The 16,220-nt window shown below is 39.6% G+C and overlaps 1 protein-coding gene across 1 annotated transcript in view; it reads right to left on the minus strand.

Annotated features, from left to right (window-relative positions):
* Positions 1-16,220, minus strand: part of LOC146693945 (cGMP-inhibited 3',5'-cyclic phosphodiesterase 3A-like) — a 74,205-nt gene that overhangs the window by 37,649 nt on the left and 20,336 nt on the right. The gene's annotated exons all lie outside the window — the stretch shown is intronic.

The following is a 16,220-nucleotide window of genomic DNA, read 5'->3' on the forward strand; positions in this document are numbered from 1 at the left end:
TACTGGTTGTATTATTACGGTGGACCCTATTTTTTAACATCTTGTTTCTGTAAAAATGAATGTTTTTGTTTGCTTAAAAATCTACAGCTTTATACTGTGAATTCCAATGTGCACAACCCCAAAAGATGTAGTTTTACTCAAATAATACCGTAAAATCTAAGTTTTTCAGACATTTTCAACATTACAATATGTAATTGTAAAATGTATGCATATTTATTTGTTTTCACAGAAAATATTTATAATTTCAACATTTTATTACAGTAAAAAACAAAGTTTTATCTAGTCTCACAATTAACGGTTATTCAATCTATTTAATACAGTAAAAGGAAGTTTTTGATTTTACGCTCCATTACCGTTGGAATTTGACGGTGTTTTGCTGTATATTTTACTGACTTTTTTTACAGTGCAGCACATGAAGCTAATTTAGCTCACATGATCACTCCATCCATAAGCCTTCCCATCTGCCTGCCCCCTGAGGCTGCGAGGCTTGACAACTGGCAGCAACCTCTGCTTTTGCCACTTTGCTTGTATCCCTGCCAAACTTTTTCACTTTGGTTGGACTTTAAAGTGTTATTTTTATATCTCGGGCTCGTGAGTGACCCGCTTGAGGATTTTTATTAATTCAATTCTTTTTTGGTCCAGAGGAAAAAAAGATCAAGATGAGACAGCAACAGGAGAGGCACCCCTCCATATTCCAACTAAGTGACAGCTGATTCTCAAAATTTGCTTCTTTAAACAAAATCTATTAGCTCTTCAAACACATCAGGAGTTGTGATGAGTAAATGCAACAAGGACGTAGGTGATAGTTTACTGGAAGAGCATGTGTCTGTACATGCGTGTGCGCGGTAGTGTGCATGTGTTACCTCAACCTGAACAAAACCCATTAGACCACTCCAGAGCTTTATGACATCCTGCTATTGTGACATTCACCTCTTACCTGGCAGTAATAGAGTTGTTGAGCTAATGTCACAGAGGGAGTGACATAGTAGAACCAGCAATTTGTGTGCACCTGTAGATACCCACCCAGACACGGAGACATGATGTAGCTGTTTTATGGCAATGTTATTCTCTGATATTTAACTTCCTAGATTAATTTATTGTCTTGCAATGAATTTAGATTAGAAAATCAAATTTTATGTCTGTGCATTTGCTAGTACATTCAGTACATCATGCAAAAGAATTTGAGCTGATGGATGCTACAGAGATCTGTTTTGAAACATGTTGGTGTAAAGGTGAGGAAGGAGTTTATGGATTTCTCCCAGTATGAAGGGCCACAGGCTACAACTGGGGGAGCAATGGTCAATGAGTAAATCAACAGTGGACACATGAAGATGTGCATAAAGACACACACACAAACACAGAGGTATGCATGTACAAGAACCTGCCTTGGGATCAGACCGAGACAGCATGTAGTGCACATAGAAACATGGGTCATAAAACTTTCTCAAACTGAGTTCACTGTAACAGAATACAAATCGACTGGACTCTGGTGATGTACACAGAGAAATAAAAAGAGATCTGTGTATGCCAGGCTCCTATGAAACCACAGAGATCCTCATTTGGTTTACTTGTCAAACTGCATCATCAGTGTTTAAAGGTTAAACCACTCTCCATTGCATTTGAACTGACACACATAGAATGTGGTCAAAAAGGAAAAACACCACAGTGCTCAAAAAATTCCAAAGAAATTTTTTTTTACCTTTTATTTTTGGTGTGATTTTAAGTCCTGACCTCAAAGGGTTCATAGTTTATGTATATACTGTAAATATACACTCAGGGACCGCTTTATGACACTGTTCAACTGCTGGTTCATGCAAATATCTGAGCAGCCAATCACATGGCAGCAATTAAAACTAAAGACCAATTAAGTTCAAACCAAACATTAGAAAGGAAAAGAAAGGTGGTTTAAGTGACTTTGATGGTGGCGTGATTGTTGGTCTGGGTAGGCTGGTCTGAATCTTTCAGAAACTGTTGATCTGCTGGGATTTTTACCGCTCAGCGATCTTTAGTTTAGTTTAGAGTTTACAGAAAATGGCCAGAAAAAGAAATAATATCCAGTGAGAGGCATTTCTCTGGGTGAAAATGCCAAGAGGTCAGAAAATGACTGATAGGAAGGCAACGGTAACTGAAACATCCGCTCACTACAACCAAGGTGTGCAGAAGAGCATACCCATAACCCTTACCTTGAAGCAGGGTGTGTGTGTGTGTGTGTGTGTGTGTGTGTGTGTGTGTGTGTGTGTGTGTGTGTCCAGATATAGAGCAAAATCTCTTTCCAGCACCTTGTTGAATCTGAGCCATAAAGAATTAGGTCAGTTCTCAATGCAAAATGAGTCCAAACTGGTACTACCAAAGTGTACCTAATAATATGTCAAGTGATTTTATAACCATGGGAATATACATTCAAGTCAAATACAAGTTTCAAACTCTTTCCACACAAATGAAGATGATACACAAAGGATTTTTCCTCAGGTTTCCCATATCCACCACTTCCCACTATAACAGTTTTCTCTCCTCTCTACCCCCATCCCCCAGCCCTCTCCTGAGAGACAGTTAGAAAATATGCAGGCAGATCAGGCATAAAGGCAGATGGTGAGAGCCGAGAGAGAGAGAGTTAAGCAAAAAAGAGGGATGGAAAGAGAGAACGGGAGAAAGAGAGTGATAGGCACATAGAAAGAGAGAAGCTATGGCCACAGGCAGGCCATGGCCAATCAAGTGAAAAAGAGAACAGCTCACCCTAGCAGACCAGCTGAGCTCCTCCACAGTCTCATCTACAACAACTGTAAATACAGCACTACAGTGGAGAGCTGACAAATGTTTTTTTTTTCCTGTATATGAAGTAAATAAAAGAATAAAATATGAAAAAAAAACTCATTCCTCTCAGATTTATGAACTAATTCAGGAGTAGTGATATTTAACACGGCTTGCCAGCGGCCAAGTTCATATTCTGAATTCTGTAATCGCCAAGAGGACTATTAAAGATTTACAAACAGTTACAGGATTTCATCGCTGGACCAACAGTTAATCCTTAAGTAAATCAATTGATTGTTTAATAATGGATGGTATATATTTTGGAAGGGGAGCAGTTGAAGATTGTTAATGCTCCAGAGGCTACATTTCTTTGCAAAATTGTATCTCTGCAATGAATGCTCCTTTAGCTCCTGCTCATACTCGGCAGAACTGAAATGCAAACACAGATCAGCAGATATTGATTAAAGAGTGTTTGGGTTAAAGGTGGATAAACTACACAAACCATTGTGCTGGAGTCGGATAAAACTGCTTCTCCCCAGCACTACTTCACCTAAGAACAACAGTGACAGTGAATCTCTCAGTAGAGGCTTCACTCTCCTTCTTATGAACGCCAGACTCTGTGACCTAAAAACTAGGCTCTATCAAGAAGCTTAATTTAGACATTGCTTCAAGTTGTCCTATTTAAACCATCTCATCATTACTGATAAAATGGCTTGCACACATGTGTATGCACGAGCGCTCACACACACACACACACACACACACACACACACACACACACACACACACACACACACACACACACACACACACACAAAGCATAGAGAACAAGCAGCCTATGCCGAGAGTGAATCAAACCAATACTGGACCTGTTTAAGAAGATTGTCCTGGTGGCGCCCCATGGTACTAGCTGAGTGCCTCCTCTGCATCATTAACGTTCAGCTCGAAGAGAGCCACTCACTCGTGATATTTGCAACAAGATTCCTGGAGAAGTCAACAGCTTTATGCTGTCCTCACTTCCTTAAACCTTAATTCAAATGTCACAGTAAGTGACACATAAGAGTCTCAATCCAAAGCAACTGACATTTCAACAATGTAGCCCACAAACACTTCCTCGCACTCTCTCGTCTCCTTTCCGCTGCTGCTGCTTCATAAGCCCCCCCGCCTCATCATCTCACCCGCCCCTGCTTCCACACATCTACCAATTGAGAACTGGTTCACTGGTGGTTCAGGGACGACAAAACCTGCAGCACATAGAAATCAGTTATATTGAAAATACTTGGTTGCTAGGACACATTGGGGCAAAGATCAAAGTGATTCATCTATGGACCATAAAATAGTTGTTTGGGGTTCAGTCGGCCACAGTTATACTACGCCTTCTACTTGTCAAGGGTTTCCTGTGATAGCAGATGATGCATGACAACCAAACAGTGGGTAACGTGTGTTATCAGAAAAGCACTCTCAGCATCAGGACACTGAGGTACATATTGATTCATTAAAAGTCTGTTAACATGGTTGGATGTTGGCTAAAACTGGAATTACATGTCAACTGTGGGAAAAAAACAGATGATTTAGCTACTATATAAAAAAATGTAAATAAATCACCACAGTATGGAGAGAGCCACACTTCCCGAAAAGACCATATTGACTTCAAAATATGGGAATCTTAAAAAGTTAGAGGCCCCTTTCCAAGGATGACGCTTCTTAGCATTCATCAGATTTTACTTTGTGGTTTTCTATGTATTATCGTAGGATCTTTACCTCACAATATAAAGCACCTTGAGGCAACTGTTATTGTGATTTAGTAGTATATAAATATGAAATTGCACATTGCTCTGTCAAAATTCTTCCTACGGGAATGTTTGAGAGCTAAGTTAATGTGATATAATACCACTATGTTACAGTGCTGTGCAAAAGTCTTGAGCCACCACTCTTTTCTTTTGCTAGGAAAATGGGAAATTGGTGCAATGATTTATTGAAACTTGTAAACATACTAGCATAAAAACTAGCTTTTATTTCATTAGTTTTGTTACCTGGCTGAGATCAATTCCCAATCAAAACCTGAAATATTAATTATTAAGACAATAATAACAACAATGCAAACGTGCCCCACTAACATATCGCTGGAGAGACAGAAGTGAGTCAAACATGAATAGGAATGTGCCGAAATGTCTTGAGTGTGTTAAAACAGATTATTTAAGACCGGACAGCTTTCACAGTCAGCTGAGCAGGAACAAAAAGAGTTAAATGTTATGAAAATAAAGATCTGCTTTGAAGCTATTTTGATATTCAGCAAATCTTCAGATTAGAAGAGGAAATTTTGCCAAAGACACACATCCTTTTTTGCCCTTTCCCTCTGGGCTGCATTGACCCAGAATCCGTCCAGAGCTGTCTTGTGGTCCCAATCTGGATGGCACATAATCTGCAGATAAAAGCTAACGAACAGAAGCTGCTCTCAAAGATCATTCTACTTAAACTATAGAGTGCTATCTGGGCGCATAACATCATCTCTCTTGTTCTACGGTCCCTCCTTTGCTTACCACTCCTCTCTTCCTTTTTCCCATCTAAAAATAAACAAGAGCAGGCACAGCTGATAAACAAAAAGAAAAAGACACGTGCACCCTTAATGCTGGAGGGCTGATCTACATTTGCTTCTCTTCAGCTCTCTCCCACCACCATCCTGTATCTGTACCCTCTATGAAGTTATTTTTTAAGACTTCCTTCAATAAGGTAAAAAGAGTAATTCAGGTAAACACACTGATAACAATTTTTGAAAAGGTTAATGCTTAAAACGATGGCGTCTTTAACAGAGCACGGCTGCCTACTCATCATTCTAGACATGCTGATTCAAAAGATGACCAGTAGGGGGATTTCTCAAAATGTACAGGTAGTTTGAAATTACATTAGAGAACTAGTGGCCCCAGATGGAAGCAAGAGGTAACTGTTTGGCACTTTAACAAAGAACAGAAACTGTCCATTGTGAGTATTTTTAATTATACTTCTCTGACCTATATTCCACGATGCTGAAAGCTGGTGAACTGGTAAAGAAGTTTTTAACGTTTAGATTTAACATCAAGAATTAAGCACAAGAATTCTGTGTGATTCTCTAAATAGTTTAACTTAAAATTGCAACCACTGCAATTTTAACTTCATGTAATGGTAGAAAAATACATGCACATAGAAACCAGGACAAAACAAGCCAATGATAAATGTAAAAACAAGCAACGGCTTGCACACTTTGGGGCAAAGCTATTATCAGTTTTTGTTCATGAACAGCTGTTCAGGACAGTAGTAGTAGTATTAGTAGTACAGATGGATGCATGCATTTGAAAAAGGACAATGTAGAATTGAAAATAATTTAAAATACATCTGAATAAAGTTCTTTAGATGTATGTAAAGGTTGTACCTTTGTGTTCTAGGTATGTCTTTATTTATAACAGTCAAATCATTCAAACTAGTGACACTGTGTATACCAGTGATACTCCCTCTAAAATTAAAGGTATTTTTTTAAAGTTTTTTTTTTAATAGGAAAAAAAGAATGCTGTACTTATAAACATATTTTGATTAGTGTGTAATTATGTCTTCCAACAAAATGTGATCTCATGAACTAATGAATTCATTAAAAATACATAAGAGTGAGTGCTGGTTTGTGGAATGTGCCATGTTGTATTTTACCTATGCGCCTAGAGACAAGGTGCATACACAGTACGCTTTATAAATTACTTTTCATTTAAAGATCACAAAGAATCCTTTCAAATTATATATGACCAGTTAACATTTATTAAATGTACATTTTCTACAATAAGATAGACAAAACAGAGAAAACCCAAACAAACATATGACTCCTTGTGAGCAAGTGCTTTGGTGACAGTGGGAAGGAAAAACTCCTTTTTAACAGAAAGAAACCTCTGGCAGAACAAGACTCGGGGAGGGGAGGCCACCTGCCTCAACATTGTGCCAACTAATGTTAGGCTCTCCTAAAAATCTCAGTTTCCCTCTGAAAACTGTAACAGTGGCAAAAACAGCAGCGCTTACCAGCAGAAACGTTCAAGATGAACATTAACAGTAAATGAGTAAATAAGAGCAAATCATTAACAAAGCTCATCAGTGTTACGGGAAGCCTGTGCTATATCATTCCATCAATGATAATAACAGTATAAATTTTCCATGACATATAAGCGCCATCAACAATATCAACCACTGTGTTTACATTCGCTAACGCACACGTCAACCATGCAAGCCCAGACATGTCTGAGAGCGAAAGTAACTCGTTGGCCTTCGATTCTCATTTAGTACCAAAAAAAGGGAACTACAAGAGTTCAGGCCTCCAACAAAGCACATTGCCTTACAAAATATACAAGAATACTGTTCCTGCTAAACCCATAACCACATTGTTTCAACACTTTAGGCAAAAATACACCATATTTAACTAGGCTATGAAGGAGGATATGCTAGTAGTGATTTGCAACCCATCACATGGCTGTAGCACTCACTACTGTTTTCCATATGAGGAGAAGAGCAAAGAGTGGATGGAACTCATTGATCTGGGTCAATGGTTGTAACCACTTAAGGAAATGGTTCAAAAGCTTGACCCAAGTTACAACACACCAGGTAAAAAATACATATTTTTCAATTAGATATTGATCTAAAGTTTTAAACAGTTATTCAGTCTGTTTACTTAATATTTCCATAAAAACTAATACCTAGGCTACTTCTGGACTTATTCTGTATTACTGTATATACTGTGTCCCTACTATTACACTATAAATCTGCTGCTGCTGCTGGTAACTCATGGCACTAGAGGTCCGCCATCAATAACATAGCTTACTGGAAAAGAAGTATGGAAAATGCCACTAATTTTGTGTGGACTAATGAATGCTGCTGCCTGAAAGCTGCATCCACTACTAAAATGTTCAATATTTTTTTGTCTGTCATCATATATATAGAGATAGACATAAACGTTATTAACCCCACACTGGGGAAAAGTCATAAGACAAATGTGAATTAGAGCTATAAGAAAAATAAATAGTAATTTACACTATTTACAATTTATGTTTTACAATGTGACATCATATCATTACATACTCAGGGCTATACCATACACCCCCAGGTTACACAACATTTTTAATATTTAAATGTTTGACTTGCCTGCATAAAGGCAATGTGCATCATGCTTCTTGTGCAACATTAGGTCCATTTAATTATTATTAACAATAACTGTTAACTGATAACTGGTCCCAGGCCTAGTATGCATGCTTGTGTGTCTGTGAGTGTACGTCTGTTTGTACGCTGATTTCATCAAATGTGATGTCCTGACAGTGCAACCGTCATCCACTGGAGATGACTTTGCATCTTGAATGGCAGATGAGATAATCTGCCTAATACAGTGGATTTGTTTAATGTGAGCCCCTGAGGATGGGAAGGCGGTTACGTCACAAAATGAAAAAGCAGGAAAGCTGAATTACATGTAACTCTTTATACATATATACACTGCATATATAGCTATTTAAATGCATTACATTCCTTTCTTTATTAGTGAAAATGTTTGTTTTAGAGATAAGGCATTAAAATAGAGCCGCATTATAGCAGAAATCCAAAGCATTTCAGCATCCATATTTACCACAGGCCATTAAACCTTCCTATGTGGTCGGCTGTCCCTTGACAGCCTCCAACTACAGCTCATATACACTTGTGCTGTCAAGTCTATAAGAGGCCAGGAAAATCACAGCGGTCTAATGTACTCCTGAGCCTCATAAACTCTGACAGCTCCATTATTTAGTCTTAATTAAACTTTTAGTTATTTCACTGACACAAACTGAAAAGTCAACATCATATGTACAAAGGGATGGTGCATCTACACACACACACACACACACACACACACACACACCAGTCTAATTTTGCTGGGTCGCCTGGCACATGCATCATCATCTGTGGTCTGCAGGGGGAGCTCTTTTTTCTGACTTACTACTATCAGCATAATGTTTGCTTTGATGTCTAATGCAGTTTGCAGTTTGCTTCTCTTGAGCTGTATCAAAGATACATTTCTGTTGCTTTGTGACAGACAATAAAGGTGTTCTATTCTATTCTATTTCAGTCTATTTTAGGTTTTCTGATATACGCAGAACATAAAATTGATTCCATATTTTTTTAAGTCGATGATTTTCAAAGAAGATGCAAAGAAGATATTTAAAAAGGATCTCTACAGTTTGGGCCATTTTCAACATTTTGATATTTAACAATAACATAGATATAATAACATAATAATTTTTGTGGTGTAACTTTAATGACTGTAAAAACAAACATTAATACACAGAGAAGGAAAGAAGCAGACCAGGTCCCATAGAGACAATAGGATCACAGACTTGTCCGCGGTTGACTTCAGGACCACAGATATCAAACCTCACTGCACCTAAAGCTGGGCCACATTTAAAAACTGTTAAACTTACAAAGGCAGCACTTCTATACAACACTAGTCTTTGACACCATCAGACTGATAAATACTCACCTACAGAACATAAATGTTCTATAACTGCATGAATCTCTGAAAACACAACAGATTTGGACGGCAGCTTCCACTGATAATTTGCTGTGAATTTTGTACTAAACAGGGTAGGAAAGAAATAAAAAAAACTGCAATGTTTGCTCAAGCCAAAAATAAATAAAAACTGGACTATAGACTATAATTGGAATCTTTATATGTTGCATACTATAGTATCTTATCTTTATCTACTGCCTGTCTATGGCAGGTAGCTCAGTCTTGGTCTCATCTGTCATCACAGCAAAGACACAGTCATAATCTGTTATTATCTGTTTGGTATAGTTTGGTACCTTTAGTCTCCCTTTGCTTGTATAGAATTTACTTTAAAAAATGTAAAAGTCTGCTGTGGAAAACCAGAAAAGAACAGCTGTTTTTCACACATTAAAACTTTGCCTAAAACTTAGATTAGACTAGATATTGTACTTTGATATTTATATTACAAATGGGTTTTGTTAATCTTAACCGCTCCTGAAGTTCTGTTCTGTGTTATCGATCCAATTATTATGACAAGAAAAACTATGTTCACATGATGACCTACTTCTTATTGAAAAAAATATCTGAAAGCTAAAAATAACAACAGCAGTCGCACAGGGTTGAAAAAACACTCTCTTGTTTTGCATAAAACACAGTTTAGTCAACCACAGGAAAAACATGGAAACGACATCTGTGTTTTTTCTGGTGCTCACGCTGGCAGTGTGAAACCAGTTAGGTTAGTCTACAAGAGTTAAAAAATCTTATTCTAAAACACTAAGCAGCAGTCTGTGTGAGCCTGTGCATGTTATGTCACATAATGACAAATGACAATTAAAGGCTAAAGGAGCATGGATTTCATCTTGACGGGTTAACGTGTGCACTGACAAACACATAAACACACATGCCCGGTGTCACGACTCAAACGCTCCACTCCTCAGCAACCCAGCAAGCTAGACCAAAACCCCTACTGACCAGCAACTGTTCTTACTAGAGCCCAGCTGAGACAGAAAAAGAGAGGAGGGAAATGCACTACACATAGCCAACATGAAGAGAGAGACAGAGAAAGTGGGAATTGAAGGACAGAAATAATTCCTATTTCATTTTATCTCAGTAAGCTTCTGAGATAACTGATGTAATATATATATATATATATATATATATATATAGCTAGCTCAGTCGGGAGAGCATGAGACTCTTAATCTCAGAAGAGAAGAGCGCAGTCCTGGGAACAGCTAAGATACTGCGCAGGACCCTCAAGCTCCCAGGCCTCTGGTAGAGGACCCGAGCTTGAAGGATAAACCGCCCGCAGGGGCGTGCTGGGTGTTTATATATATATATATATATATACACACATGTATATATATATGATGTCTTCTCTTGTGCAGTTAATGAATGGTAAGATGAAAAAGTTCATATAGGCTTTTACAAGTAAACAAGTGCAAAAAAAAAAGAGGACTGTTGGTCACCCTAGGATATCTATCTATCTATCTATCTGTATGTATGTATGTATAGACAGAGAGATATGGAAATGAGTATACAAATTCACTAAAACAACTATTCTTAGAAATGTACATGTGGTCAACTCTGGTTTCGAAGTACTAGCAAGCAATCTTTTCAAGTTTTCAGTTGTAACATGGTGCACTGGTTACCAACTTTCTATTGTTGTGCTTATACACTCAACAAAAATATAAACGCAACACATTTGTTACTGTTCCCATTCCCCATGGGATGGACGTAGAGACCTAAAATTTATTCCAGATACACAATATAACCATCCCTCCCAAACAGTGGTCACAAATCAGTCCAAATGTGTGGTAGTGGGCACATCTGCTATATTGAGATAATCCATCCCACCTCACAGGTGTGCCACATCAGGATGCTGATCTGACATCATGAGTAGTGCACAGGTGTACCTCAGACTGCCCACAACAAAAGGCCACCCTGGAATGTGCATTTTTTTGCACTATTGGGTGTCTTTGGACCCAGAACCGGTCAGTATCTGGTGTGACCACCATTTGCCTCATGCAGTGCAACACATCGTCGCATGGAGTCTATCAGATTGTCAATTGTGGCCTGTGGAATGTTGGTCCACTCCACTTCAATGGCTGTGCGAGGTTGTTGGATATTCGTGGGAACTGGTACACGCTGTCGTATACGCCGGTCAAGCACATCCCGAACATGCTCAATGGGTGACATGTCCGGTGAGTATGCTGGCCATGCAAGAACTGGGACATTCTCAGCTGCCATCTGCCCTGAACAATGTGAACCATGATTCATCCGTGAAGCGCACACCTCTCCAACATGCCAGACGCCATCGAATGTGAGCATTTGCCCACACAAGTCTGTTACGGCGACGAGCTGGAGTCAGGTCAAGACCCCGATGAGGACGACGGGCATGCAGTTGAGCGTCCCTGAGACGGTTTCTGACAGTTTGTGCAGAAATTGTTTGGTTGTGCAAACCAATTGTTCCAGCAGCTGTCTGGGTGGCTGGTCTCAGACGATCTTGGAGGTGAACCTGCTGGATGTGGAGGTCCTGGGCTGGTGTGGTTACACGAGGTCTGCGGTTGTGAGGCCGGTTGGATGTGCTGCCATATTCTCAGAAACGCCTGTGGAGACGGCTTATGGTTGAGAAATGAACATTCAATGCACGGGCGACAGATCTGGTTGACATTCCTGCTGTCAGCATGCCAATGCACACTCCCTCATTGCTTGTGGCATCTGTGGCATTTTGCTGTGAGACAAAACTGCACATTCCAGGGTGGCCTTTTGTTGTGGGCAGTCTGAGGTACACCTGTGCACTACTCATGATGTCAGATCAGCATCCTGATGTGGCACACCTGTGAGGTGGGATAGATTATCTCAATATAGCAGATGTGCCCACTACCACACATTTGGACTGATTTGTGACCACTGTTTGGGAGGGATGGTTATATTGTGTATCTGGAATGAATTTTAGGTCTCTACGTCCATCCCATGGGGAATGGGAGCAGTAACAAAGGTGTTGCGTTTATATTTTTGTTGAGTGTATTAGGTCTCTGAACTCAACTCATGAGTAAGTTGAGTTCCAAAATGCTGCAGCAAGAGTCCTGACAGGGACTAGAAAGAGAGAGCATATGTCTCCTGTTTCATTGGCTTCCTGTTAAATCCAGAATTGAATTCAAAATCCTGCTCCTCACATACAAGGTCTTAAATAATCAGGCCCCATCTTATCTTAATGACCTTGTAGTACCATATCACCCTATCAGAGTACTTCGCTCTCGCACTGCAGGCCTACTTGTTGTTCCTCGAGTATTTAAAAGCAGAATGGGAGGGAGAGCCTTCAGTTTTCAGGCCCCTCTTCTGTGGAACCAGCTTCCAGTTTGGATTCGGGAGACAGACACTATCTCTACTTTTAAGATTAGGCTTAAAACTTTCCTTTTTGCTAAAGCATATAGTTAGGGCTGGACCAGGTCACCCTGAATCCTCCCTTAGTTATGCTGCAATAGACGTAGGCTGCCGGGGATTCCCATGATGCATTGAGTTTTTCCTTTCCAGTCACCTTTCTCACTCACTATGTATTAATAGACCTCTCTGCATTGAATCATATCTGTTATTAACCTCTGTCTCTCTTCCACAGCATGTCTTTATCCTGTCTTCCTTCTCTCACCCCAACCGGTCGCAGCAGATGGCTCCGCCCCTCCCTGAGCCTGGTTCTGCCGGAGGTTTCTTCCTGTTAAAAGGGAGTTTTTCCTTCCCACTGTCGCCAAAGTGCTTGCTCATAGGGGGTCATATGATTGTTGGGTTTTTCTCTGCATCTATGAAGCGCCTTGAGGCGACTTTTGTTGTGATTTGGCGCTATATAAATAAAACTGAATTCAATTCAATTGGTTACACAAGTATGCTTGTGTCTTGTGTCTATATATTATTGAAGACAAACTTTCAGTGTAATTGATGCCTTTCTTTCCGATAATAAATGAAATGGCACTATAGCAAAGTTTCTTAAGAATAGCTGCTGCAGTTTGAGCATATGCTGTAAAATATGACCATAATGCAGCAGAATGTCTAGTTAGGATATGCTTTTCCATTTTCAAAAAACAATAATTTCTTAACATGAGGTCTGATTTCTTTGTAAGTTTGGATTGTATCTATTAGATTGATACATTTAGTATATTATTTAGTATATTTATGGGACTGGGAATATCAATGGTGAAAGGTTTTGTACCTGTGAGCATTTCACAAGCACGTGACTCTGCACCTCGCCTTAGACTGGAAACATTTTTAAATTAAACAGGCAGGTGTGCAGGTGATCAAAAGCAAATCTGTGTAAAACATAAAACCTTGGTTTGTAAAAATGATACTGTCAGCCTAAATATGGACATAATAGAGCTGAGTTAGAAAATAAATATAACTTATGTAGAGACTGCATGGTAAGATTTATATTTATCCTTTGGGTTACCTAAAAAAAAAATCGTTGCAGAATACCCTTTTAAAAGTCACTAATTCCCTGTTGTAGCACTTGAGTTTGTTAGGCTTCTGATACTGGCCTCTCATTAAGGTAAGTTCTCTGTCATATTGTTGCTCAGTATCATAATTTTGTTATATTTCACAACATGCAGTGAAAGCAGTCTACATTATCTATAAAAACTGGTTCATTTTGACCCGGAGAATTCCATTTTACCCCCTGAACACAGCTAGCTTGCCAGATGGAACTGGCAAAGCTGCATGTGCATGCATGGTTTGCATGTGTGTGTTTATGACAGTGTGTGTGAGTGAGGGAGAGAGATGGGGCTCCTGGGCTGGATAACGATGACTCATCCATCCACCCACCCACCCACACCGCACACACACACACACACACACACACACACACACACACACACACACACACACACACACACACACACACACACACGTGAATTCAGACATGCACTCTTTACCGTCATCACTCAAAACCCTGTTAGCGGCGCTCACTGATGCTAATTGTTCCCAATCAGCACATCAGGGGTCCTGTCAATGCACTGTGAAACCAGACCACGCCAATGATTGCTTATTGATTTTATTACAGGCTGACGTCATTCTGTCAAGCAAGAGTTTGTGTGTCAGCAAGCAGATGTTTGATGGACTTAATATGGAGCTCAACTCTGAAGGTGTTAAAAAAAAGATTAAAATGATTAAAAGGAATTTGTGAAAACGCTTTAATAAATTTGAAAAAGCAACACTAAGAGTGGAGACCAGCTTGGTATAGCTATACTTATTAACAGAAAATTATGATGCCGATCCGCCCAATGCATGTTGCAAAAAAGCTGCAAAAAAGGTAGTGGCATGGGGAAAATTGTCAGGCAGCTTCCCATAGTAATATTTAACACTTGTGTAACTTTAAATTTGAGTAGTGAGATTGCAGTGTTGAAGGTGGCAGGTGTTAACAAATAGAACTCACAGAAAACAAAAAACACTTGTTTACTTCTACTTTCCCTCACTGGTTAGTTGCTGGTTGGGTTTAAGTCCCACAATACACCCAAAACCCAGAAATGAGCTAAAATGCAACACTTTATGAATGAGTTAGTGTTAGTATTAGTATTTATTTATTTATTTTTCATTGTCAAGAACAATGAAATTGCGTTTGGGGAGTTCAGCCTAATTACTAACAGGGACGATTTCAAAAGACAACTTGTGGATATTGTTAAGATGATTTGTTTTTATGACGAACACTGGTTTTAGCCCTTTGATGTACTGGTAAGCAGTCCAGGGTATGCCTCCACTCTCTCCTAATTTGACCACTGAGATAGATTTTTCGTCCGTGTTGATAACATCCCACAGTTACTGCAGATTTTTCGGCTGCTCCATGTTTATTTTCCCTTATATCACATTTCAAAGGTGCTCTGTTGGATTGGGATCTGGTGACTGTGGAGGTCATTTGAATACAGTGACCTCATTGTCATGTTCAAGAAACTGAGATGATTTGAGATAGTGTGTTATCCTGCTAGAAACAGCCAACAGAAGATTAGTACACTGTGGTGGAATGGACACGGTCAACAACAATGCTCAGGCAGGCTGTGACATTTCAGCTCATTTGGTAATAAGGGGCCCAAAGTGTGCCAAAAATATCTCCCACACTCTTACACCCCAACAAACAACAAATTAAACCGCTGAGCTAAGGCAAGATGGATCCATGTTTTGTTTTGGGTTTTTTTGCTGTTTATGCCAAATTCTGACCCATAATTTTCTGTGAACTATATCGCAGCCAAAAGTATTAGTTCTTATTATCAGTTCATTCTTGTCTATCCTGTTGTCCCCGTGCATGGATTGTGCTGAGGACAGCCACTAATATAGCCGAATGGTAGTCTTTGAGTGCTTCTGTGTTTCACAGTGGAGTTGCATGACTAAGCCTTTGCATGTACTGTCAAGTAAATGCATGTATGCATCTGTCAACAAGTACAGATTTGTACTGCTTGTATTTCTAGTCACCTTTGCATCTTTGACACATGAACTTCTGTTGTGGTTTTGTAGTTTTACAGTTCAAAAAGGTTTTTTGCCTTTGCCTTCAGAAGGTCATGACAGTGTGACTACCTGACAGAAAATGAAAATGAATCCACATTTTTGCACAGATTTGGCCTTTAATCTAAACTTTTGATCAGCTGTAAAACAGCCTTGTGGTAAGGACCCGACGCACACACTGGATTTCATGCGCTATAGGTTCGTTTTTATTTTTGTTTAAGCAACTGTATTTTGATGTTCCGGCACCAGTCGCACAGGAACAGCTGCTTCCTCCTCCTCCTCTCAGTCCCCCCGTCACTATTTCAACATACAGAGAAGAAGAAGATGATCACCTCGAGCAGTCACACCTGCCCTCTCTGCCACACCTGGGCATCGCCTTGAGCGCTCACTGTAGCGCCCCTCCGCTGCAGCAGGCCAGAGACCACACCCCTGCCACAAGCCTGTTTCAGTTTAAGTGTTGTTTTCAAGAAACTACATTAGAAAC

Source organism: Copadichromis virginalis, linkage group LG14, assembly GCF_057382275.1.
Source record: "Copadichromis virginalis isolate Kocher_CV1m ecotype Utaka linkage group LG14, C_Virginalis_male_GT1.1, whole genome shotgun sequence".
NCBI lineage: Eukaryota > Metazoa > Chordata > Actinopteri > Cichliformes > Cichlidae > Copadichromis > Copadichromis virginalis.